The sequence below is a fragment of the Balearica regulorum genome, chromosome 2 (assembly GCF_011004875.1).
Source record: "Balearica regulorum gibbericeps isolate bBalReg1 chromosome 2, bBalReg1.pri, whole genome shotgun sequence".
Lineage (NCBI taxonomy): Eukaryota > Metazoa > Chordata > Aves > Gruiformes > Gruidae > Balearica > Balearica regulorum.
This window is the reverse complement of record NC_046185.1, coordinates 28,963,034-28,987,816: the sequence shown is the minus strand read 5'-3', so window position 1 is coordinate 28,987,816 and position 24,783 is coordinate 28,963,034.

Here is a 24,783-nt window from a genome sequence, read left to right as displayed (position 1 = left end):
TTGCAGGGTGTCTATGTTTGCCTGAAATACCTCAAGTTATTTTAATAGATTCAGAATTGCGCAAATCCATCTGCAGGATTATAATAAAGTCACACACCTTTGAGCTAAAGTGTCTAGAAATGGGGAATCCAGAAGAAGGGAAAAGGAGTCCAAAGTAGGCACAAGGATGTGTGAAAATTTCAATTTGCAGCCATTTAGCTGGGAATAGGACTCCACGATTACTTCATAGAATCTTTTCTGTATAGGGTTGCCTTTAAATGACAAATTACATTAAAAAATATCATTTTAATGCTTTTAGCTTTACTTCTGTCATGGAAGCTTCAGTTTAGAAATTAGGCTCTGAAATACAGACTGAAAAATATCCCCTTTTTATGACAAAATTATGCTTTTCAGAGCAAGAACAGTAGTGCATTCACATGCACAACTGACATCTCATGTAATGATCCACAACCTGAAAAATATAAAATAAAGACTATGTTTACTGATAATGATTCGTTAGGATCTCTATCCTGCTGCCAACAGGCACAGGAAAAAGTTCTTAGGCTACATGTGCTGGCTACTCCTAGTGTTGATGGAAGAACTGAAACGTCTTTCAATAGCATCCAAGTGAAAGGAGATCTTTGTTCTGTGTTCTAGTGGGACTGAAAACATACATTTTGAAACTCAAAGGTGTATGCTCTAGGAAGACTTAGAAGATGTCTGTTAACTGAGGAGGCTCCAACAGGGGAAGTTAGACTAAATGTGTCACTGTTAAATTTATGATGAGTTCCAGAGGCCCAGACACTTTTAGGTTCCAAGAAATCTAACAGTAATTCAGAATATGAAGGAAAATTATTTTTGCGTGTACTTCACAAAAGCAGATTCATTGATGGCATAATTCTGTTTGAATAAAATGTTTAAATTTGAAGTTAAAACTTTGTTTACTAGGAACACAAAATATTTCCATGGTACAGCTTGAAAGAGATCAGAAAAAGTATATAAATATTGAAAGTATTTGGTTATTCTATAAGACTCTAGGTATATGTATTACTTGCATATTAGTATTCTAAATATCAAAATGAATAAGAGTTTTCTCCTGACTTACTTTGTTCTTTTATGTTTCATTTAAAAAATCTTAATGATATGAGTGATTGAGAAAAAAAGTGGGTTCAAATTTGGTTTCATACCAGTTATAAGACATTTCAGCTCTTGTGGTGCTCACAGGGATGCTCACCTTGCCAAAACGTCAGGTGACGAGGCAGGAACACGGGTGTAACAGTGCCTGTGAATGGGAGTCCCCAAACTGCTTGAGAGATCATTTCCCCCCAGTTTGAACACAGTAGCAAGGGTAATGACAAACAGGTTAAACAGTAACCAGAGAACCATCAAGGGACTTTTGAAGCACAGGAAGAGTCAGCTCAAGAAGAAGTTTAAGAAATGGGGAAATTTTAATGGTGAGAAGAGAGACTTTAGAGAGGAAAGATAGCAGCAAGGCTGGCATGACCCTGCCCGATACAACCCTGTGGCACCAGGGGCTCTGCATGGACCTGGCAGCATGGGTCCCCACGGCCACCCCAGCAGCAAAAAAAAGTGTAATATTTTAAAAACTGGAGTCCATGGGTATGTTCATCTTGTCTGTCTCTCACAGATAGCCTTATCCTATGGCTCTTCATAGTTTTCACTCCCAGGGTTAGGCAGGCTGTCCTGTACAGAAAAGAAGATTGAATTTTTTGCATCAATCCTTCCAACCAAAGTGGTATTAAGAAAAAGTAAATGAAGGCAGCTGTCCACTCTGCCCCTAGTTAACAAATTATTTGTCCATTTAATGCAGTATGTAGCACACCCCTGAGATGCAGATGAGAGAGAAATTGACAAATAGAAGAGTCCTTCTGTTGATAATTGTTCTACTTCGCATATCTCCCAAGCCAGAGAAATTGCTAAGCTATTTGATGCTGTCTTTTAGTGATGTTTACAACACATTTAGCAATTTAAAATTAGGAGTTTGTAGATATATTGAGGAAAAAGAAAACATTCTGAAAGAATTAGAGTTGCTAACATAATTAACTTGAAGAATCAACATGATAGTAACTTTTGCTCAATACACAATAATCTCAGAAGAGATATTATCCTTACCTCAGTTTTATGAATCATATTTTAACTCATCAAAAATGTTCTTCTGAAAGATTCTAGGTGACTATGAGATGATAACTCCTTTCAGTATGTCACACATCATGGCTTTTTATTGCTGATCAGTCCCTTTCTGCTACAACCACATACCTCAGGCAAGTGAGCCCAATCTCAGGAGCCTATCTCTCTTTAGGAAAGTATTTAAACATACACAGACATGTAAGCTTAATTTCCCTGCTGAACAGGTCTTAATCGTCCTGCTTAAATGCCTCACACATTTGGGGCTATAAAAGCTCTGTATAAATGTATGTGTTTGTGGTGGGTTGACCCTGGCTGAGGGCCAGGTGCCCACCAAAGCCGCTCTATCACTCCCCTCTTTCATTAGACAGGGGAGAAAAAGTACAATGAAAAGCTTATGGGTCGAGATAAGGACAGGGAGAGATCACTCACTAATTATCGTCATGAGCAAAACAGACTGAACTTAGAGAGGGAATTCATCTTATTTATTACTAAGCAAAACAGAGCAGAGGAATGAGAAATAAAACCAAATCTTAAAACACCTCCCCCCACCCCTCCCATCTTCCCGAGCTCAACTTCACTCCCAGCTCCAAACTCTGCACCCCCCCGCAGCAGCACAGGGGAATGGGGAATGGGGGTTACGGTCAGTTCCTCACACGATGTTTCTGCCGCTCCTTCCTCCTCAGGGGGGAGGACTCTTCTTAACGTTCCCCTGCTCCAGCATGGAGTCCCTCTCATGGGAGACAGTCCTTCACGACCTTCTCCAATGTGAGTCTCCTCCACAGGGTGCAGACCTTCAGGACCAGACTGCTCCAGGGTGGGTCCCCCACAGGGTCCCAAGTCCTGTCAGCAAACCTGCTCTGGCGTGGGCTCCTCTCTCCACAGGGTCCACAGGTCCTGCCAGGAGCTTGCTCCAGCGTGGGCTTCCCACAGGGTCACAGCATCCTTCAGGTGCCTCCACCTGCTCCGGCGTGGGGTCCTCCATGGGCTGCAGGTGGAATCTACACCCCCTCACCCTTCCTCCACGGGCTGCAGGGGGACATTCTGCTTCACCATGGTCTTCACCACGGGCTGCAGTGGAATCTCTGCTCCGGTGCCTGGAGAACCTCCTTCCCGTCCTTCTGCACTGACCTTGGTGTCTGCAGAGTTTCTTACATCTTCTCACTCCTCTCTCCGGCTGCAAAAGCGCTCTCTCTAACTGTTGTTTTTTTTCCCTTCTTAACTATATTATCTGTCGTGGTTTTACCCCAGCCGGCAGCTGAGCACCATGCAGCTGCTCGTTCATTCCCCCCCATTGGGATGGGGGAGAGAATCAGAAGAGTAAAAGTGAGAAAACTCATGGGTTGAGATAAAGACAGTTTAATAGGTAAAGCAAAAGCTGCGCGCACAAGCAAAGCAAAGCAAGGAATTCATTCACCACCTCCCATGGGCAGGCAGGTGTTCAGCCATCTCCAGGAAAGCAGGGCTCTGTTACGCATAACAGTGACTTGGGAAGACAAACGCCATCACTCTGAAAGCTGCCGCCCCCCCCCCCCCCCCTTCCCCCAAGCTCCTTATAAACTGAGCATGATGTCATATGGTATGGAATATCCCTTTGGTCAGTTTGGGTCACCTGTCCTGGCTGTGTCCCCTCCCAACTTCTTGTGCACCCCCAGCCATCCCGCTGGCAGGGCAGTGCAAGAAGCAGAAAAGGCCTTGGCCCTGTGTAAACACTGCTCAACAATAGGTCCATAGAACAAAAACATCTCTATATTATCAACGCTGTCTCCAGCACAAATCCAAAACATATCCCCACACTAGCTACTATGAAGAAAATCAACCCTCTCAGCTGAAACCAGGACATTATCACAGAGGCGCTGATTGGCTTGGCCTTGGCCAGCGGTGGGTCCATCTTGGAGCCGGCTGGCATTGGCTCTATCAGACACAGGGGAAGCTTCTAGCAGCTTCTCACAGAAGCCACCCCTGTACGCCCCACCCCCCACCCGCTACCAAAACCTTGCCATGCAAACTCAACACAGTGTTTGAAATTTATCGCTCTTCATAAGTACATGTGAACAGTTCTAATTACCCATTGAAAATCAGCTGTTACTTATTGCATAGCTATTAAAATACATTGAAGCATACCATTCTTCCAGTTAGGTATTTTAACTGATTCAGACATTTACAACATTTAGATATAATCAAGGTTCCTGGAAACTTTGCTGGAATCCTTGCAGGGACTTTGGTTTACCAACAAAGCTTTGAAATGCAGGAAGTTTTGCAAAGATAGTTGTTGCTACAATTTCTTTGCTAAGTTCTCATGTATACTTAGGAAATAGTTTCTAATTAAAGTGAACAATCAAATAGATTATATGTGCAGTGTATGGATGTAGTGGAAAATGTGGAAGTAAGGATGTGTAGTTTGTGAGGATATCTTGTTAGTTGGTAGCTAACACAAAAGACTAGGAAAAGAGACAGGAGAAGTAATAATTAAGCGCCCAGAACCACATACCCTAACGAGCCATAGATAACAGAGACAATATAAAAGACCAGAGCTCTAGTGCCTTGATTGAGACAGGCCATGGATGGAACCACTCAAAGCCTTGAGGAGGTTCAACCAGATGTTTTGTAACTGATAAGAGGGGAGAAACAAGATTATCCTGAGTCTCATGAGAAAGCGGAAACTTATTATGGGATATTTGAAGGGGTTTGTGAGATTGTGAAGTTTATTATGGAACGTTTAGGAGAAGGACCAAAGTAGTGTGTAAGCAAGTTGCTGGTCTGGTACACTTGACTGACTAAGCCCTTCACATGATCATCACAGTCTGTTGAGTCTTTTTATTAAACCCTTCTCCTAAGTGTTTTCCTGTGTGAGTGTGCTCTGTGTGTCTGTGCATGTGTGTGTGTGAGACCTGCTAGTGAGCATGAAGTTGGACTAGCCAGCAAGTAGGAAGAGTGATCTAAGTGTCTACTATGGAAGATAGAGACTGTGGATCTGTCCTGGTTCTGGCAAGGATAGAGTTAATTTCCCAAGGAGCCAGGACAGGTGAGCCAAGCTGGCCGGGGGCTATTCCATACCATGTGATATCATGCTCACCATAAAAGGGGGCTAGGCGGGCAGGGGCGGGTTCGGTGTGTCGGCCTGGCTCCAGGATGCCGCGGAGCCTCTGGTCGGTCGGTGGTAGGATCCGTAAATCGTTCTCTGTTATCACCCATTGTTACTCTCTGTTATCAGCACTGTTGTTAATTGTTTTCCCTCTCCCTTGCTGTCCCAGTAAACTGCCCTTATCCCAACCCTGGAGGCTTTGCCGTTGTTTTTCCGTTCTCCTCCCCATCCTGCTGGGGGAGGGGTGAGCGAGCGGCCCGTGGCACTTAGCTACTGGCTGGGGCTAAACCACGTCAGGATCAAAGAGGCTTAGAGGAGTGAGGTCTGGCAACTAGAGAGATTGAGGCCTGGAGCCAACTACTGGATAGGCTGAGGGTCTAAGGCCAGCTCCTGGTGGCATCCATTTACATGTGCATGGTGCTAGCAAACTGCAAGCTGGACTAGCCAGAGAGTCACACCATAGGTCTGGGGCCAGATACTGGGGAGCAGCTCCTGGAGAGATCCTGGGACAGGGCCAGCCAGCAGAAAGTCCCGTTTGTGAGTGCCTGAGTGTGGGCTCTGTCAGTAATCCTTGAAGCTGATTACCCTGCAGGTGAGAACAGGAGCAGGTTATTGGTATGATTCATGTCTGTGGGAGTCTTGTTTGTGGGCACGTGGTGCCTGCAAGGGCACAGCTCTCCTGCCTGTGTTACTTTGCTGCTGGTTGGTTGGTTGTGTATGCATGTATGCAAGCGTGTATGTGTATTGGGGGTAGCTGCTTGGCCTCACTAGGACCCAAACCTAAGCTGGCTCTTTGGGACTGGACTAGAAGGACTTCCCCAAGACTTTGGCTCTGGTGGGCTGGGAACGATAACTCCCTTGGGTCCTGATGCTCACCGGATTTGGCATCCCTTTATCTCATAGTCCTAAGGGACCCTTCTGAATGACACCTTGCACACAGAGGGTGGGCATTTCAGGTACTGGACTCATAAGCAGCCTTACCCTGATTCCTCCTTCCAGGACCCCCACCCCCACCGGTGTCCCCACATGCCTCCAGAAACCCTAATCCAAACACAAAACCTGTGTGGAGAATACCAAAAGCAATCAATATGACACCAAAAGAGAGAGGATAGCCACCAGTACGCAGAATCAGGGTGCCAATACCCCATTTTGTACAGTAATAGAAAGTTAATTAGGTGAAAACTCTTCCAAAGGAACCTAGAGCCATATCACATGCTATGGAGTAGACCCCCAAAAAGCTATTGAATTTGATCTGGAAACAGACACAATTCTTCCTTGACCTCCAACCTGACAACTGGTGGGATCTGGGGTACGCTAAACAGACATCCAAAAGACTCATTGACAGTACTAAAAGCACAAATGCATTTTTTTCCCATGTCGTGTACCTAGTATGGCCATCCTCTGAATCTCTTAAGGAAGTTGAAATGCAGTTCTGACACAGAATTGTCCAAGTACAAGGGGAAAAAATCTTTTTTGTCCACAAAAGCACCCAGAGGAAAATCTAAAGCATGGAATCAATTTAGTACTGTACAAATACAGTGGAATATGTTTCCTGTTATGTATCAAAAATTCATGGCCAAGTGTTATTGATAAAGAACTCATTTCTGGTACTAAAAGAGGAAAAAATGGTGATGGAAGGGAAATAATGTTAGTGTTATTTCTTTTGTCAGCTATTTTTTCTCATTCTGTTTTGATTTTTATTTTATTGTTCTATTTTGTATCTATGTAAGTAATATGTAGGCTGCTGACAAAATCACTTTTCCTTGGCCTCATTCAGAACACTGGCAAATATATGAAACTTCAGAAAAAACTCTTTAGTTTTCACTGAAGGGAAGATTTTCAATTTCATTGACAAAGTTAATTCTTTTAGGATTAAAATTGTCATTCACATCCAAGATCTGTCTTGACATTTCCTTGTCCATTTGTTTATGAAATATTGTGAAAGAACTGAACAGCTGTTAATTATGGAGGCAACTACTGCAGAAACCCCAGTGCAAAATTATGAGGCAAAATTTGCCTGTGTTACCTTGCTTGCTCCCAAAGGCCAGCAAGATATTACATGCTGGTCATAGCTTATCACCATTATTAAATCCATTAAGGGGTATTAAATAGATTAAAAGCAAGGAATCTTGCTTTTAAACTTACAGATAAAGTGATGATCTCTGTGGAAGCCATCTGAGAAAGTCCTCCTTAATCAGCCACTTTCTACATCACAAATCTTGAATTATTTTCTTAAACCTTAGGGAAAAATCTTTCCTTCTCTTTAGAAGCTAAGACAAATCACTCATTCATTGCTAACTGTACATCAGGTACATATGTTTTACTAAACCTTCCTGTTTGCATATATATATATACACATACTGAATTTTTGACAGGGTAAAAGATTTACAGATAGGCTGAGCACATAGAATTATACTGATTAACCTACTGTGTTAGGGAGGCAAAAGATATATGAAAACTATTCTAAGGATTAATATTTAGTTTTTAATATAGAAGTACTCAGTTGGCCTCAGTGTGCCAAGGCAGACTGTTCATGAGTCACACTGAGTACCAACACACAGAAGCTTGATGACGTAAAGATCTGTATCAGGGAGACTGTCATAATACGATACACTGGAATCCTTGTCTCAGTTTAGGCCTTCATCTGTGTAAAGATTCAATTACTAATGGTGAGCATGACTGTTATTTTAGCTCTCAAAAACATATTTTCAGGATCATTATCCCAAAACTCATCATCCCCCAAGTGGTTGATTATCATTGTGTCTGGTTTCAGTGAAGAGATAGAAAAGAATTACATGCACTTAGCCCATTTAAATATTGATATTAAGTATATCTACTAATGTATGGGTTCATATGAAATACAGAGTTCAGTAAATGAAGATACTTCACATTTACATTTGAAGTCTGTTACCCAAAGCAGTGGGAAGTTTGGTAGTTTACTCCTCACTGAGTCAAGTCAATTTTAACAAATGCTGCTTGTTTACCAACTCAATATATAAACAATTAATGACAGTATGAGATCTAGTCTAGCATCTTGAGCCGCTTCCCCAGAGATGCTACTTTAAATTTGCGTTGTTCTTATTCTTTTCCGCAGTCCTGCATCATAGTGTGTCAGGTCCTGTGTGGAGGACTCCCTGTGTCTCTGGGGGTGGCTTTTATTAAACAGCTCTAAAGAGATTTTGCTTCTTTGCATTTGTCAATTCACTTTTTGTGTATATGTCAACATTCAGTGTCTATGATAATTTGTAACAAGTTGATGAGCATCTTACCTGTGTGTTGTGTAAAATATCTACTTTAAGCTTGCCATCTGTTAGTTTAATTTGATTCACTTACAGGACAAGACAGTGAAAAATAACATCCTATACACTTATTCATAAAACTCATGTTTTTAGACTGTTTTTGTGTTTCCCCTCAGCTATCTTTTTGAAGACTCCTCCTATATGTAGCCATTTCTTATAAAATAGAAAGATCTTTTATAACTTTGCTCATCCTTGTAGCCTTTATCCAAACACAGCTACATGATACAATATTATTACTTTGCTACTATATGAATTTTGACATGCAAGTGGAGAAAAGGAGGCAGAACTTCAAATACAATTCAAGATACAGCTATGTAATGGATTTATACAGCAGCATAATTTTATTATTATTATTTTATTTTGTTCTCTATTCCATTCCTAACAACTTCTAACATCTCATTTACTTTTCTTTGCTGCTATGTGTATTGAACTGACATTGTCATAGATTTCTCTCTCATATTCCTAATAGCTTTTCTCAAACACTAATACTTGGCTCAGAAAGTATCATTATATGTATGAATTTTTTTTTCATGTGTTTCACTTGTACATAATTTCATTTATATGCATTTCATTTCCAAGTCCCTTATATTGTGCAGCTTTTCTTTTTATAATCATTAACACTCATTCCTTGTCTTTATTACTGTTAGTATCATCAGCAAACTTTGCCATATAACTCTTTCCAGATCATTTATGAATATAGTGAATAACAGTCTCCGGCAGAGACTCCTATAAGTTTTATTTATGAGGTCTCTTCATTGTGGAAACTAGGTAATAATGTGCCCCCCCCCCCCCCCCCCCCCCCCCCATTTTTAATAACTAGCTCATCCAGCTAAGGACCTTACCTCCTTTGCTATCACAGATAAATTTCTGTAAGAGTGCTTGGAGAAGTATCTTGCTAAATGCCTTTTGGAAATCCAGAAAAGTGTATCATCAACTTGATTAGCATTATTTACATGTTTCAAGAACACTAATAGATGACTGTTACTAAAGTAATTCTGATTCCACCCTCATACATCATATTTATCCATATGTTTACAAGTCCCTCTCCTATACTCAGTTTGGCCACTAGAGATGACAGTTTACTTGGCTGCTGTTTTTCAGATTTTGTGAAAAGCTCTCTAAAAACATCACTGAAGCTGCAACCACCTTCCAGTCATGAGGCAGTTTTAGGAAGACATGATACAGCACAATTCATAAATAAGTTATTTCTTTTTTCAGTTCCTTCAGAACACTTAAGTTAATTCCAGCAGAAATGTGATACTTATCTTCCTATCAACTATTCTTTAACATCTTATGCTGACATTTCAGCTCAACATGACACTTTGACAATCATATCCAGGCAGATAATTCAACCTCTCCATATTCTTCCACTGATAACACAGATACATAATTTTGCATGTCCACAGAAGTTTATGCCAGAAAACAGTGCCAAGTATACCATCAAATAAAGTAAAATAAACTTAAAGAATGGTTAGGAGGTGTTTCACCTTGGCCAGCAACCAGTCACCCACTGTGTTGGTTTTGCGTGGCAAGGTTTTGGTAGCGGGGGGGCTACAGGGGTGGCTTCTGTGAGAAGCTGCTAGAAGCTTCCCCTGTGTCTGATAGAGCCAATGCCAGCCGGCTCCAAGATGGACCCACCGCTGGCCAAGGCCAAGCCAATCAGCGCCTCTGGGATAACATATTTAAGAAAGAGAAAAACAGTTAGAGAGCGCTTTTGCAGCCAGAGAGAGGAGTGAGAAGATGTAAGAACATCTGCAGACACCAAGGTCAGTGAAGAAGGAGGGGGAGGAGGTGCTCCAGGCGCCGGAGCAAGATTCCCCTGCAGCCCGTGGTGAAGACCATGGTGAGGCAGGCTGTCCCCCTGCAGCCCATGGAGGGAGGATGAGGGGGTGTAGCGATTCCACCTGCAGCCCATGGAGGACCCCACGCCGGAGCAGGTGGAGACACCTGAAGGAGGCTGTGGCCCCGTGGGAAGCCCGCGCTGGAGCAAGCTCCTGGCAGGACCTGTGGATCCGTGGAGAGAGGAGCCCACACCAGAGCAGGTTTGCTGACAGGACTTGTGACCCCGTGGGGGACCCACGCTGGAGCAGTTTGCTCCTGAAGGTCTGCACCCCGTGGAGGAGACTCACGTTGGAGAAGGCCGTGAAGGACTGTCTCCCGTGAGAGGGACCCCACGCTGGAGCGGGGGAACAATGAGTCCTCCCCCTGAGGATGAAGAAGCGGCAGAAACACCGCGTGAGGAACTGACCGTAACCCCCACTCCCCGTCCCCCTGTGCCGCTGGGGGGGTGCAGAGGTTGAAGCCGGGAGTGAAGTTGAGCCCGGGAAGATGGGAGGGGTGGGGGGAGGTGTTTTTAAGATTTGGTTTTATTTCTCATTCCTCTACTCTGTTTTGCTTAGTAATAAATAAGATGAATTCCCTCTCTAAGTTCAGTCTGTTTTGCTCGTGATGATAATTAGAGAATGATCTCTCCCTGTCCTTATCTCGACCCGTAAGTTTTTTTTTTCATTGTACCTTTTCTCCCCTGTCTAATGAAAGAGGGGAGTGATAGAGCGGCTCTGGTGGGCACCTGGCCCTCAGCCAGGGTCAACCCACCACACCCACCCAGATGCTCAATCACTCCATCTCCTCAACAGGAAAGGGGCAGAAAATAGGTTGGAAAACGTCATGGGTTGATATAAAGACAGAGAGATCACTTACCAAGCATATTCATAGGACAAATAGACTCAGGTTGTAGGAAATTAATTTAATGTATTGCCAAATTTGGATAGTGAGAAACAAAGACAAATTAAAACACTACCTTCACCTCATTCTTCCATTTTTCCCAGGCTCAACTTCACTCTTTCATCCCTGACTTTTCTACATTTCTCCTCCCCGGTCAGTGGAGGGGGATGAGAGCTTTGGTCAGTCTGTAACAGCTCCTCTCTGCAGCTCTTTCCTCCCCACACTTTTCCCCTGCTCCAGTGTGGGGCTTCTCCACAGGCTGCCGTCCTTCAGAATGAACCTGCTGCAGTGTAGGGTCCTCCACAGGCTGCAGTGTGCGTATCTTCGCCACCGCGGTCTCTTCCATGGGCCGCAGGGGAATCTCTGCTCCAGCGCCTGGAGCACCTCCTCCCCCTCCTTCTTCTCTGCCCCGGTGCTCACAGGGATATTTCTCACTTTGTTTCTTCACTGCACTGCCTGTGCAGTGTTTTCACCCTTTCTTAAATACATTTTCCCAGAGGCACCACCCACTTGGCTGAGGGGCTCGGCTGTGCTCTGTGGTGGGTCCTGGCTGGAATCAGCTGTGTCTGACATGGACCAGGCCCAACCTCTCCCCACAGAGGCTGCCCCACTGCCAATGCCTGGGCACGGACAGCAGATACAATGGCTGAATCCCTGTAGGCCACCAAGGGGCCCCTGGGAAGGATATCAGGCAACTTGTTCCACTTAGAAAAAAATTGCTGTGACAAATTCAACTGCAGAGTGTGAAGAAACACAGAATCCGCACAGAATTTATCACTGACCCAGCTTAAGACATGCACTGCAAAGAGTCTTTGTTTTCATATCTAAGCTAGTGCCTAAATTCCTTCTGCATTGACTGGAGAGGCAGTATAGAATCAAATCTGTTGCCATAATATTTCTTAAATGAATGCTGAGGAAAAAACAATACTGAGAAATACTGAGAAAAGAGAGCATTGAAAATCCTTCTTCTCTTTCTGGGTTAAGTAAATGAATGACAAAGCTCTCTGGAGATTAAATATCTAAATTTTTCCCTTTTAGATACAGAGGAAAGAAGACTGAGCCGATGAAAGCCATCTAATTCCTAGAGAAGAGCCAGATTGCCCTGAGTTCAGGGGGCTTTAGAGTCCAGAAGTCGCCACACCCTGGGGACAATGCTTCAATGAGTCACCCACCTCCAAATGTGCAATTTACCCAATTCATCAGTTGATGTTGACACAGAGCTCCAGATGTTCCTAGTTCTTTCCCTGGCTGGTGGCTAAGACTAGAGGTAGAGTTGCACTGTCTTCCTCCTTCAGTGCTTCTTAACAGTGAGCTTGTCACCTTGCTTAACAGGTGGACTATTATGAATCATATTTTTGGTGTTCAGGGTATGGAGAGCTTAGACACGCAACTCTGTGTTGGCAGTTCTACTCATTTCAATACAGAGTCTTACAACAGCTGGCCAGTGGTGATTATGTGATTCACCAGGGGTGAAAAAAGTAATCTGACTGTGCTGGGAAGCTGAATTTTATTCCAGTTAGGCTAGTGTTGCCACCACCTAGGTATCTTTCTCACTCCAGCCACAAGACTACAAAAGCAGCTGCAAAACCACTTTATGGTCTATTCAGATGGAAAGAATCAGCCTTAGAGGAACTCCTAAGGCTGCCAGGCTCCAGACTGGGACTAACTGCTGTAATAATCCATGTATGGAGTATGAATGGAAGGAGACATGAGGGAATAAGATTACCAATGCTAAAATAATTACTTTTATGTATAAAGAAGAAAGCTCTGCATGAACTGTACAGCTTCTGAGATAAACAGGCACATATGATTGTGCCAGACTAATTTGGAGAGAGGTGGGAGAGGTGAAGTGAAAGTTTTTGTCCCTCAAGGAATGGCTCCTGCAGCCCGCATCAACAGAGGCATATGTACTACACAGTGCCATGTAGCCTGACCCATCAAAGAAATAATTTAATCTTCAGAACTTTCAATTTCTTGTCTCTCTGAACCACTTAAGTTCAATTCTTTTAATTAACATTTAAATGAGATTACAATTCCCTGTTTGTGTTTTCAAAGGTCATTAGGACTTTATGGCATTAGGCAATGTCCCTTGCATATCAAAGGATTTGAGAAATCTCACATCCAGGCATTTTATACTTTCCCAATACTGTTGATCTGGATTTATTTTGCTGCTTCCTTTTTAACTACTGATTGTACCTGGGCTTGATAAGTAACACAGCCAGAAAAATGTACACAGTCCAGATTTCCCCGAAAGTAAATAGAAACTCCACTGTCAAAATTAATTTCCATATGGTATAAAGCAAAGGTCAGGACTACTCCTTCTAAACACTCTGGTCTTTACTGCTTTTCTCATTTCTCACAGAATGTTTATCTTTCCCCTATTTCAATCTTTGTATTACATTAGTAATATGCTCTGTGTCCTCATTTGTCTGTTCCTTCATCCTCTGTGAGACTTGAGTATACACAGTATAGTAACATTTCTCAGCAAGATGTAAGCTTGTGCTGTATGGTATGAGGCAGCATATAAGCAAAGCACTGTACAAAGAGCTGTGCATGTGACATGGTTTAGCCCCAGCCCCAGCTGAGCACCACGTGCCGCTCGCTCACCCCTCTCCCAGCGGGATGGGGAGGAGAACAGAAAAACAAAGGCAAAGCCTGGAGGGTTGGGATAAGGACAGGTTACTGGGATGGCAAGGGAGAGGGTAACAACAACAGTACTGTTAACAGATATTCACAATGGGTGATAACAGAAAGTAATTTACTGATCCCACTACCGACCAATGCTCAGCCCATCCCAGAGCCACGCCGAGCCCGCCCCTGCCCGACTAGCCCCCTTTTATGGTGAGCATGACGTCACATGGTATGGAATAGCCCCCAGCCAGCTTGGCTCACCTGTCCTGGCTCCTTGTGAAAATTAACTCCATGCTTGCCAGAACCAGGACAGTGTGCAAAAGCTGTAGGTGGCATTCAGCATCACAGTCAGAGGGCATTCAGCACTGCTACCCTCTTTTTCCTCTCACCTATGTCCTGTCCTGCTAATTGATGTCCATATGGGATAGCTCGATGAATGTGTCTTCCCTATGCTGTTTGTAATGTGCAAAGGCTCTGCTACACACATGAATTTCCACAGTGAATCAGTGGAGGCACCTTCCTTACAGATGATAAGAGTGACTTAACTATACCTGAATTTTAGTTGACTCAAACACAAGAAATCAGGAAGTGGTACGCCTGGAAACAGTGTATCTCTGCCTGACACTTGTAAACGGGAGACTCAGGTTTGGTTGTCGCCTGGTCTCCAGCGGTAGTACTCAATTGTAAGACAGTCAGGTGTGCAAGAACATGTCAGATATTTAAACACAGAGAAGCATGTGATGAGCTTCCTTTCCATTTTCCTTCTTTTTTTCTGTTTGTACTGTGATTCCTGACAGTCCTGACATACCTTTTTTTTTTTTTTTTAATTGTGTAAGATCTCTGAGTCTTGCCGTTCCCAGCATCTTTTCCTATTGTCTGCATCTCTGTTCTTCCAGCTGAGGGGTGAAAGGGATACAATTCATTTAACTTACATGTCTTATAAAGAGAAAGAGTCTTAGATTATCTCCCAAATTTAGCTGTCTGTTCAATGGAGAGAGGAACCAATTTCTGAAGGCCACTAGCTAGGGTAAAAATCTGTTACAGTCAGGTAGAGCCCTAATGTGGTTACTTTAGACACGATTTTGGAGCTACAAGTTGACAATTATGCCCTATGCTAGACTTTTAAGGGGCATTTAAGTTCCTGTATCCTAAATTGATTTTCTGATAGACTAGGCCAACGTTGGAAAAGGTCTAACTTTTCTTTACCTCTGAGTTTGCTACAGTTCTGAGTCTAAACAGTGCCTGACTGGTTGTCAGTTATACCCAAACAAGACTTACAAGCTCATCCTTCTTCTAACTGAACTGAACTTCTCATGAACTGAGCTATTTTCAGAACAGGCCTTGTGCCTGCAAGTGTTATACCTGCTGCGATCATATAGCAGGGATGATGCTATCTTATCCAGCATGCCAGAATGATTCCTTGAATAACTGCCTCCCAAAAGAAAACACAGAGTTTATCTCTAAAAGATCTAGCTAGTGCAGTCCAAAAGAAAATCTGCAATTCACACACAGTGTGGACTGCCAGGGAAAGAGGACCTGTAAGAGATTTGGGAGCTGTGAGATCATTCAGATACTCCATATATTCCTTGTAAAACTAGTCCTTCACAGGTAGTAGAGTATTTCCTTAGAAAAGAACAACATGAATAGAAAAGCTCTTCAGGATCTTTTCAACCTGAATCTATTACTCTAATCAAAGTATGAGCAAAGACATGCAGTGGGAAGCTGGCCAGTGTGACAGAGGAACCACTTCCCAGTGTAGAAACAAGGGGAGTGCAGCCACACTTGTCATTTGTCATGGTGAGAATGTTTGACCGATGTAGAAAATCAAAGCAAAAATTATCTATGACAACACAAAAGCACCGCACAATGAATCTCTTCTCTAGCATTAGCAAGTGAGCAAGTCATGGATAACAAGGATGCATTGACATATCACTTCAGGGGAACATTTAAAATAGAAGAATCCTGGAAAAGTGAAGAAAGATAATCAATATGGTGATTAATGACAGTAATTTCACACAAACATCTGGGAAATTAAGCATGCTCTTTAGGAGTTGTTTCTTGCAGTGACTTGTGAAGGGATGAATGATTTGGAAGCCAAACTTCACATCAATATATTGAACAGCATGGTAGCAAAGATACTTATTTCAGCTTGGAAATTTTTCCAGAAATTAAATACTAATATAAAAACATTTTTGAAAAATATTGGTTCTTCAAATACTTTTTTGTTTGTTTTCTTGGATGCTGCTTTACTTTTGCAGCTTACCCACTCTGGTTCTCCTGAATTATAACTCAAATACTTCAGATTAAAAAAAAAAAAAAAAATATCATGGGGGAAAGATCCACTTAAGTGAAAATGTCTACATGTTGCATTTAATGTGACAAACACCGAAGTAAGACAATATGTTTTTATTAAGACTTGGAAAAGCTCCTTTGAATTCTGAATATTTGTGGAGAGGATCATAATGCACCTCGTTTTGGGTTGACAGAGGCTCAAGTGGACATTGATTAGACATTGATCAGAGTCTAGCTTTTTGTACTCGTGAAACACAGTTCAAATGTGCACCTAAACCTTGCATATTTTATAGCAAAAATCTCCAAGTAGATTGAGCTTGTTCCTGGTTTCCTACACACACATGGGTATAAAAACCCTTTAATTCTCTGTAGCCCAAGAAGATTTACATGTTTGCTGACATGAGAGGAACACAGATCTTTGCAAAGCTTTGCAAAGGATGGCCAAAGTTTTACAAAACTCTCCTTGGTATCTTAGTCCTGTAGTCTTCTATTGTGATTTGATTTCAAGAAAACTATTTTTTGTTGTTGTTGTTTTTTATTCTTCAGCTGCTTTCTAATCTGAATCATTAGACTCACTTTTTGTTTACACTATACTTTTCATGATTTTTCTTACACACCAGAAAGGAGTAAATTCAGCCACCTGTTCATCATTTTTGTAGTGTCTGTGACAGCAATGTCTAATGAGGAGCCCTTTAGACATTACAGAAGTAGGTCCACTGTCACAGATTCCACCTCTTTTCCATACAAATTAGTTTTTCCTACCCTACTTTGATTAGGAAAATTAACTAATGTTTCTTTCACCCTGTTCATACCCAGATATGTCCATACTATCTCTATACTTTGTCATTAGCTGTTAGGCATTCCTCTTCTGAGGCTAAAGTCAGCTGTAATGTTTTACAGCAGCTAAAGAGCAGCAGGTATCTATCTTACAGTAATATATACCAATTAAACCACAATGCCTTTATGAAACTTTTTTTTCTGTTCTCTTATTTATTGACAGATTTTTTTTTAATTACAACACAATGAAATGATGGTAAGTACATAAGATGCAATTGTATAAAAAGCCATTTTAACCCTTCCCTTGGTTAAGACACTTACAGCAGACAAGAACTGCCCCACCCCAATTCCCCCCTTCTCAAATGAAAACAAAAAATAAATATAAATTAATAAATATAAAACAAATCACTGCACAGCCCTTAACTCTTTGATTGCCATGGCAAGAACCATAATGACAATTCTAGCATGTGACTTTCTGTGGTTAAAGGTTGCCGCAGCAGTCAAAGGGTTATAGCATTGTAAACATAAGTACTTTGTTGAAAATGTTCAGTCATGTTAATGGTCTACAGCAATGAGATTATTATCATGACCCCTTGACCTTTAATTACACACAATTATAAGGAGTTAAAGAGATAATAGCTTGGTGAGCTGTTACATAGATTAATTAACCCATTTTGTTTAACAATGCACTATGAGGTCTTAATTTACTAATAAAGACAACTTGTGCATAATAAAACACTGTTCGATGCATTGATCAATAAAATCAATGAAAAAATCAGTCTAAGCACCACAAAATTTTGCCTGATTATATCTGACAGTCAATACACTTTAGCACCATTTAGTCAGCCTTGCATTTGCACACAAACAAGCTTTGTGTTTGTCAGTAGAAGCTACCTGAAGGAATAACATATGTCAGTTATAAAAAGGTTACTGTATAGAATGCTGTGTGAGCCAATAAAATAAAATAAAATAAAATAACAATAACAATAATAAAATGAAATTTAGTTGCAGAAAGCAAATAAATGCTCCAGTTATTTCGTTACTAACATATCCTCATAAGCCAAACATGGGCATGAAATGCATATGGGGCTATGCAGAAGAAAGGGAATAAAAATGAGAAATTTGCATCACCCAGAGAAATCATCACATCCATATTCTGACTTATTTTTCAGGCTTGGTAAATTAAATGAACAATTATTGGGTGGTTCAAGAAGTAGAGCTTGGAAAGAGTTGATGTTTAACAATATGTGAGTTTTATGGTCATGTTATGCATAAAACCGTTTTCAGAGATAACCTAACAACTGCACCAAGATCTTTGTCTCTGCATGAAAGGTTGATTTCCTCTTTCTCAGAAGTGGAGGGTACACAAGGAAATCACAGTGCGGGAAGAGTCACAATTGTAGTAGCTTCTAGCTAACATATTGGAACCAGAACAATTTCTGCTGGAATTACAGGGAGGAAGGAATGGCAACAAGATGGAAAATGAACTCACATGCTAAAATGACATCCAACAAGCAGAACTAAGGAAGAAATCAAGTTCTGGTAGATGCAAGAGTACAACACTTGGAAAGAAAGCAAGATGCACATTGTTCAGAAAGTAAGAGAAACAGGAATGTGTATGAAGCGTGGAAACAATGTACCCTTCTTGTACATATCCATATCAAACTGTGATTGACTACGCACTGACAAAACCAGCCATACATGCTTTAACTGTTAACAATACTAACCACAGGACTGGCAAGGAGCAGACATCACCTCCCTCAAATAGCTTCTGATCATATAGGAACACTTATCACATACAATAAACCTACAAAAGTCAAACATCTGCATTTTTCTCTGCAAGCTGTGACTGAACCATGCAATGAATCTGAATCCCAGACTACAGCAGCAGATGTCAGAGAGAACTTTTCATAAATATGTTATTTATGATGCCTAAAAATTAGAATCAATTAGAAAACAATGTATAATAGCAAAGAATTCTGCCATGCAACAGTGCTAGCATATTATGCTACAGGAGTAATGGAATGTAGTTGATGTATGTGTATGAACTGACTTGTTGTAGAGGAAGGACTCCAGCCACATAACTATTGTCTTAATATCCATGACACAGATTATAGGCATCAGAATGAAAAGGAGAAAGAGAAAAGGTTAAAGATGAGAACTGGAACCGCTGGAAATAATACAAATATTTTTGAAATGCAGCTTTCTAGACTGGTGACCTCTCACAGATGGCATAAAGCATGCATGAAATTGGTATGCAGTGACTGGCATCAAAAATAATAGGTCTCTGCTGTTACACCATTGCACTCATGACCAGGTGAGTAGACACAAGATGCAAATAAGGAGTTCATGATGGTCACTGCTGGCTGTACCACGTTATTTTCATAAAAGTCTTAAACGACGGCAGTGTCAATGGATGGCAGAGACTTCAATAATCTGAAGTGAGCAACTTGGAGCATTGTGTTTGGGGACTGGACAATAAACAAGATTTAGTGAAAGATATACATCAAGTTCCTCAGCTGTTCATAGGAGGTTTTAAGGAAGTCCTCCCTTTTCACTGAAGACTCAAAAAGCTGCATTTCCTAGTGACAGACTGTAAAAAGTTGTGTGTGATTAAATGAGATAGACAACAAAATTGTATTTTCTTCTTTTCTCTGTAGAGTGAACAAATAATTTCTCACTTGTCTGACAAAAGCATATAACATTAAATATTGCCTTAATTAGTCAGGAAACATGTCAGGGCACAGTGAAAAAAGGGGGTGGAGGGAAATCAGAAGTTTGATCATATTTATCAATTTACATAAAGAAATAACATGAGATGATCCATCTAAAGGTCATAAATTTCTATTATATCAGGACTGAGATATGGAGACAAAGATACATGGCTGTAATGTAGACTATTAGAGGTAAAATCTTCTTTGTCCTTCAGTATTTCATCCAGTGGAGTTCTTCAAATGACAGATAACTTTTTGGATCTAATTTCAAAAAATAAATGTAAGAACATTTCATTGTGACAAGTTTTTGCACAAGTTTTGCATCAAGCTGGTGTTAGTTTGACTAAATCTGTCTCAAAAGATTTTTGATTGCAGATAAATAATGTGCTCTCTAAATATATTTGTGGTCAGGTTTAGAGTAACTATACTGAGGAGCCTTTTGACTGACTGCTCTCTTACGGGTTATGACACCAAATATAGAATTCAGTGGACTTTCTACAGCTTAACAGGTATGCTTATCAGAGATCCATAATATTTTCAAAGCTATCACCAGCGTTCTGATACTATGTCTTCTTTTTTAATTGTTGATTACGTAGCAGTTACATGGAATTTTAGTGGTGTCAGTAGTCCTTGGCTCTTTCCGTTTATGATAAACTGGTTTTGTACTTGCAATTATAAACCAAAATGTTCTCATTCATTTTCTTATATTCTTCTGAAAATGAAAAATGGAAATGTGCTTATGCTGCTTTTTCTGTGTTTGTCTGCAGCCTTTGGCCAAAAAAAAAAGTTGGCTTTTCTGTGGATCCTAGAAGTTATGGAAAGAAGGTTCATGACTAATTTAAGTTTCCTTTGAGAAAGATTTCAGTAGGGTGTCCTTTAAATCTGTTTTTGTCATCACTGTGATCCAAGGTCTACCACCTTCAAAGGAATGCATATTGATATCAGATGATGACCTGTGTATCTTGAGCATTGAGAACAGAGATACTTGATCTATCCTATAAAATGGTTTTCAGCCAGACACAGTAAGACAGCTCTGTGCATGAATTGACAAGAGATGTCTGCATGGTTTTAGAAACACAGAGAAGATGGATATTAGGCCTATACTTAGTTGACAATGTTTTACCAAATGCATTACATAGAGTAAGAGCTGGGAATAGATTATTTGCATCATCACGCATTCCTTTCATTCTTGATTCCTATTCAAGATTAAATTTTCTTATGTATAACAATCATCTCAGGTATTTCTGTGAGCTGTGTGAGTATTGACAGTGGCTATCCTGAAAGACTTTTTAAATAGTTTTCATCTAACTCATGAGGCATGGCCAGAGTTCATCGCACTTTATCATATGAGGTAAAACACAGCCATGTAAATACAACCCACAGCCTTGAAGGTGTTAACTGTGGTTGTCATGATCATTTAAAACAGCACTGTAGGTTGCTGATGATGTCTTCTGAATACACGCCATCACATGTACCATTTCCTAGCCTATATAACACTCCTTATACCCAGGCAGACAAACTGCTTGGAGCTGACTCCAACACAGTGCTCCTGTAAGATACAAAGATGATCAGTATGTGAGCACTGACAATTCTGTGGCCAAGAATAGCATATACAGTATGTGCATCTCTGTTAGATTCATTGTATGCCTAAATACTGGGCTGTGCATTTCAAGCAGAATATATCAGTTGTACAATAGTAGGTTTTGAGCTATATATAATATCATGTAATTGTGAACACTGACAAAGAGTGTTGTAAATCATCATATGGAAAACCCTACTTTCTTTTCTTTGCAGTTTCAAAATTATAGTAAGAGAACACAGATTTCTTCACACCTTATAAATGAGTTAGCACTGATTGCCTGCTGACCCTAAGCACTCTCAGCTTCCACAAGGCAAATGATTTTATGTATGGCATGAATATGCATGTAGACTGGGTGTTAAACTATGCCAACACATCAGGATGGAAATCTGGATTAGAAACATCATTTTCTGCCTTAACACACCACTCTTTGCAAGTGATGAACCCATCTGGTCATGCACTGATTGGCAGTTACACTGTTCTGGTGCTGGTGGGTAAGTAACATAATACTTCGCTCTTCAAACTCCATTGTCAGATTGCTAAGGGCTAACCAGCTACTTTAGGAAGGTATTTCATCCCAGCCTTCTGTTGCTAATCCCACTTCCCAGAAAGCCAGTTCCCAGAATGATGGATGGGCAAATGGATGATCTAGGACACATGCATGGCACAGAGTAAAAGTGATTATTCCATGTGTTAGTGCCAGATGGCAAGATGGAGAGAATGTTCAGTATATATTTTACTGCAATAGCAAAAAAAAAAAAAAAAAAAAAGACACGAAAGGCTATGAATTAAGATATGCCAATAGCTTGCCAAGGAGATTAATGTTGTAGCTATAAAAAGGATGTGATACAATTTCATAGGATAGAAATTAGTATTAACTAAACAGATAGCTTTGGTTTATGCAGTGGCTATTATAATTATCATCTGTAGACCATGTCATTCTACAGAAGCAGAAGAAACTAAGTTGTATGACTGGAAAGCTTCATGCCATCATAAATGGCTGGCATGTGTAATGATAATTGTTTATGTAGTTTTACTATGACAGCAAGTAGTGCTATGCTGCATGCGCATCCAAGTGTAGAAAATTGTCTTTAGCATGCTAGTTTACATCAGCATTTCTTCATTTATGTCTTCTTTGCCTCTAAAATTTATTTCATCTATACTGTGGGCAGACCAGAGCATTACCTAAGGCTAGCTCCAAAGGGCAAACATACTTTATGTACATCTCTCTCAGAATGTCATCTCTATGTGTATATCATATGACACAATGGGTAGCTGCAACTGCAAATGTTAATAAACTGACTATAATTTGTAGATGATATGTTAAAGCTTATGTATACTGGGAAACAAGATCTGTTCATGATGTATGTGTTTAAAGTTGTCTACATGCTTCTTTGAAATAGATTTTGATTTTAGGAACAGATGCTTGCTGTGGTCACATACTGATAATCCTTCAAAATATGACCTCCTGATTATCACTGGGCTTTCCTAGTTAGAAACATACATCAAATAATGCCACATCATACAAAATCTATGCTGCTTAGATCAAGCACCAAATGGAGCCAGTCTGCAACACGTGATGGTACGCTTTTGACACTTACCATTTTCAGTATCTGTGGCACTGATAACAATGTCTTTCTCTATCAATCTCTGACATCTCAAATGGCAAGTCACAAGAATGGGTTACACAGATTTGACTCACATATTACATTTTTCCACGAGAATAGTGGCAGACAATTCATTGATTTACATGCATAAATCAAAAATGAATATTATGAATATATGTTTATTTACACCTGATTTTGTAACTGACATATGTTTAAATGGTCTTATCTTATGTGAACCACTCTGTCTGCAGTCTGTGTAGAGTGAGCTAAGGAAATACGCTTAATGTTACAGTGCTGGTGTATCAGTCACGGCTATACCATTGTATTCAATAACAGGTTATCTGTTCCTCAGCTCCCACACAGTATTATTTGATTTACAGCATAGCTGAACACCTAAGTAGCCAGTGACATTTGTTCCCTCCGCTGATAATAATCATTTTCCTTATGGCTCATAGGGCTGCAGTCATCTATTTACGCTTCTGGAAATAGAGCTGTCCAAAGACATTCTTGACAACAACAAAAGGCAACAGGGAGCTATTGTTCTGTAATGGCTGCTTCACATCTCCTACTGGCGTGGTGCACAGCTTCCTCCACCTCTGCGATTGATGATAAAACTTAGGCAATATGTCGTGAGAAGATACGGAAGCCAGGACAGAGCAAGCCCCTGAAGTCATATCCTTGCTCCTCAGCCCAGTCATCTTGTGCTATCTCCAATTTAGGCTGCTAATGGTGTGGTGGCTTGCATTTCTACTCTCTTAAAAATGCAGTGCCTGGAACATTCACTGTTCAGTTTGCTATGTGTCTTTTTCAAGGTTTGCCCTAGTGATGGTTCAAATGGAAAAGACCAGAGTAGGAATGTAATGCTTCCATTGCTTATAGGCAGACCTACTTTCTATTCTACGCACTTTTTTCTAACCAACAAGCTAGAATTTGATTCTATATAATTTGGTACCAAAAGCTACATTTAACTGACATTAAGATTATGAAGTAAGACCCAAAAATAAGTTGAAAATTAAAAAATTAAGCCTTGCACTCTGTTCTTAACCCACAGTGCTAATGGCACGGGAGTCTTGACCAAACAACTGGGGAGGTGAAGTACACTTCTAAGAAAAAGTGTAAGTCTGCCCCTTATGTTTGAATCTATTAGCTTCTGTTATTTTCATTCACAAAATTAGCCTTAAAAAATCTTTTTCTTTAATTATCCCCTCCCTTTTCCCCGCTTTGAAAGAAGAAAAAGAACAAAAGTTCATAGGAAGATATAAAATATGTATTATATTTATTCAGGAGACTTGAAAGGGCTCCTTTGGAGCCATTTGAGTCTCTCCATCCCAGCCTATCCAGTAAATATACAGTTACATAGTTTTTTAAATGTATTTTTTGATAAAAATTAATTTGTGTCTACAGTCAATAACCTTTTCATAGGTTTACACATTAAAAGGCCAGAGGAAACACTGCCATCATCTACCCTGGCCTCCTGCATCATACAGATCCATAGTACTCTGAAGATACACAACCCTGTATAGTCAGCTTGATAGACTGTAACTAATTAACACAATGCATATTCAATTTTGTATTGTTCCACAGTACAGATCATGACAATAGCAATATGGAAATGTTTATTAAAAACTTTATGAAAAAAGTTATGGCACATGAGCAGGAACCCAGATTGCAGAACTGAAAATATTTTCAATTTGTTTTTTCTTAATTCTCATAATTATAGGCCCTGGTAGGAAAACAACTATTCAAAAAGTAACATTGTCCAAGAACTTTTACTCACTTCAGTTCAAAACTAAATCAGGCTATATCACTAATTTACTCTGAACTACTATAATTTGAAATCTGCCATACATATGTGGGAATTACAATGACCACAATTGCTCCTACATCTTTTACTTAAATCAAACCTTTATGACTGTGTTTGTTATAACCTACTGAAAATAGGAGTATGTAA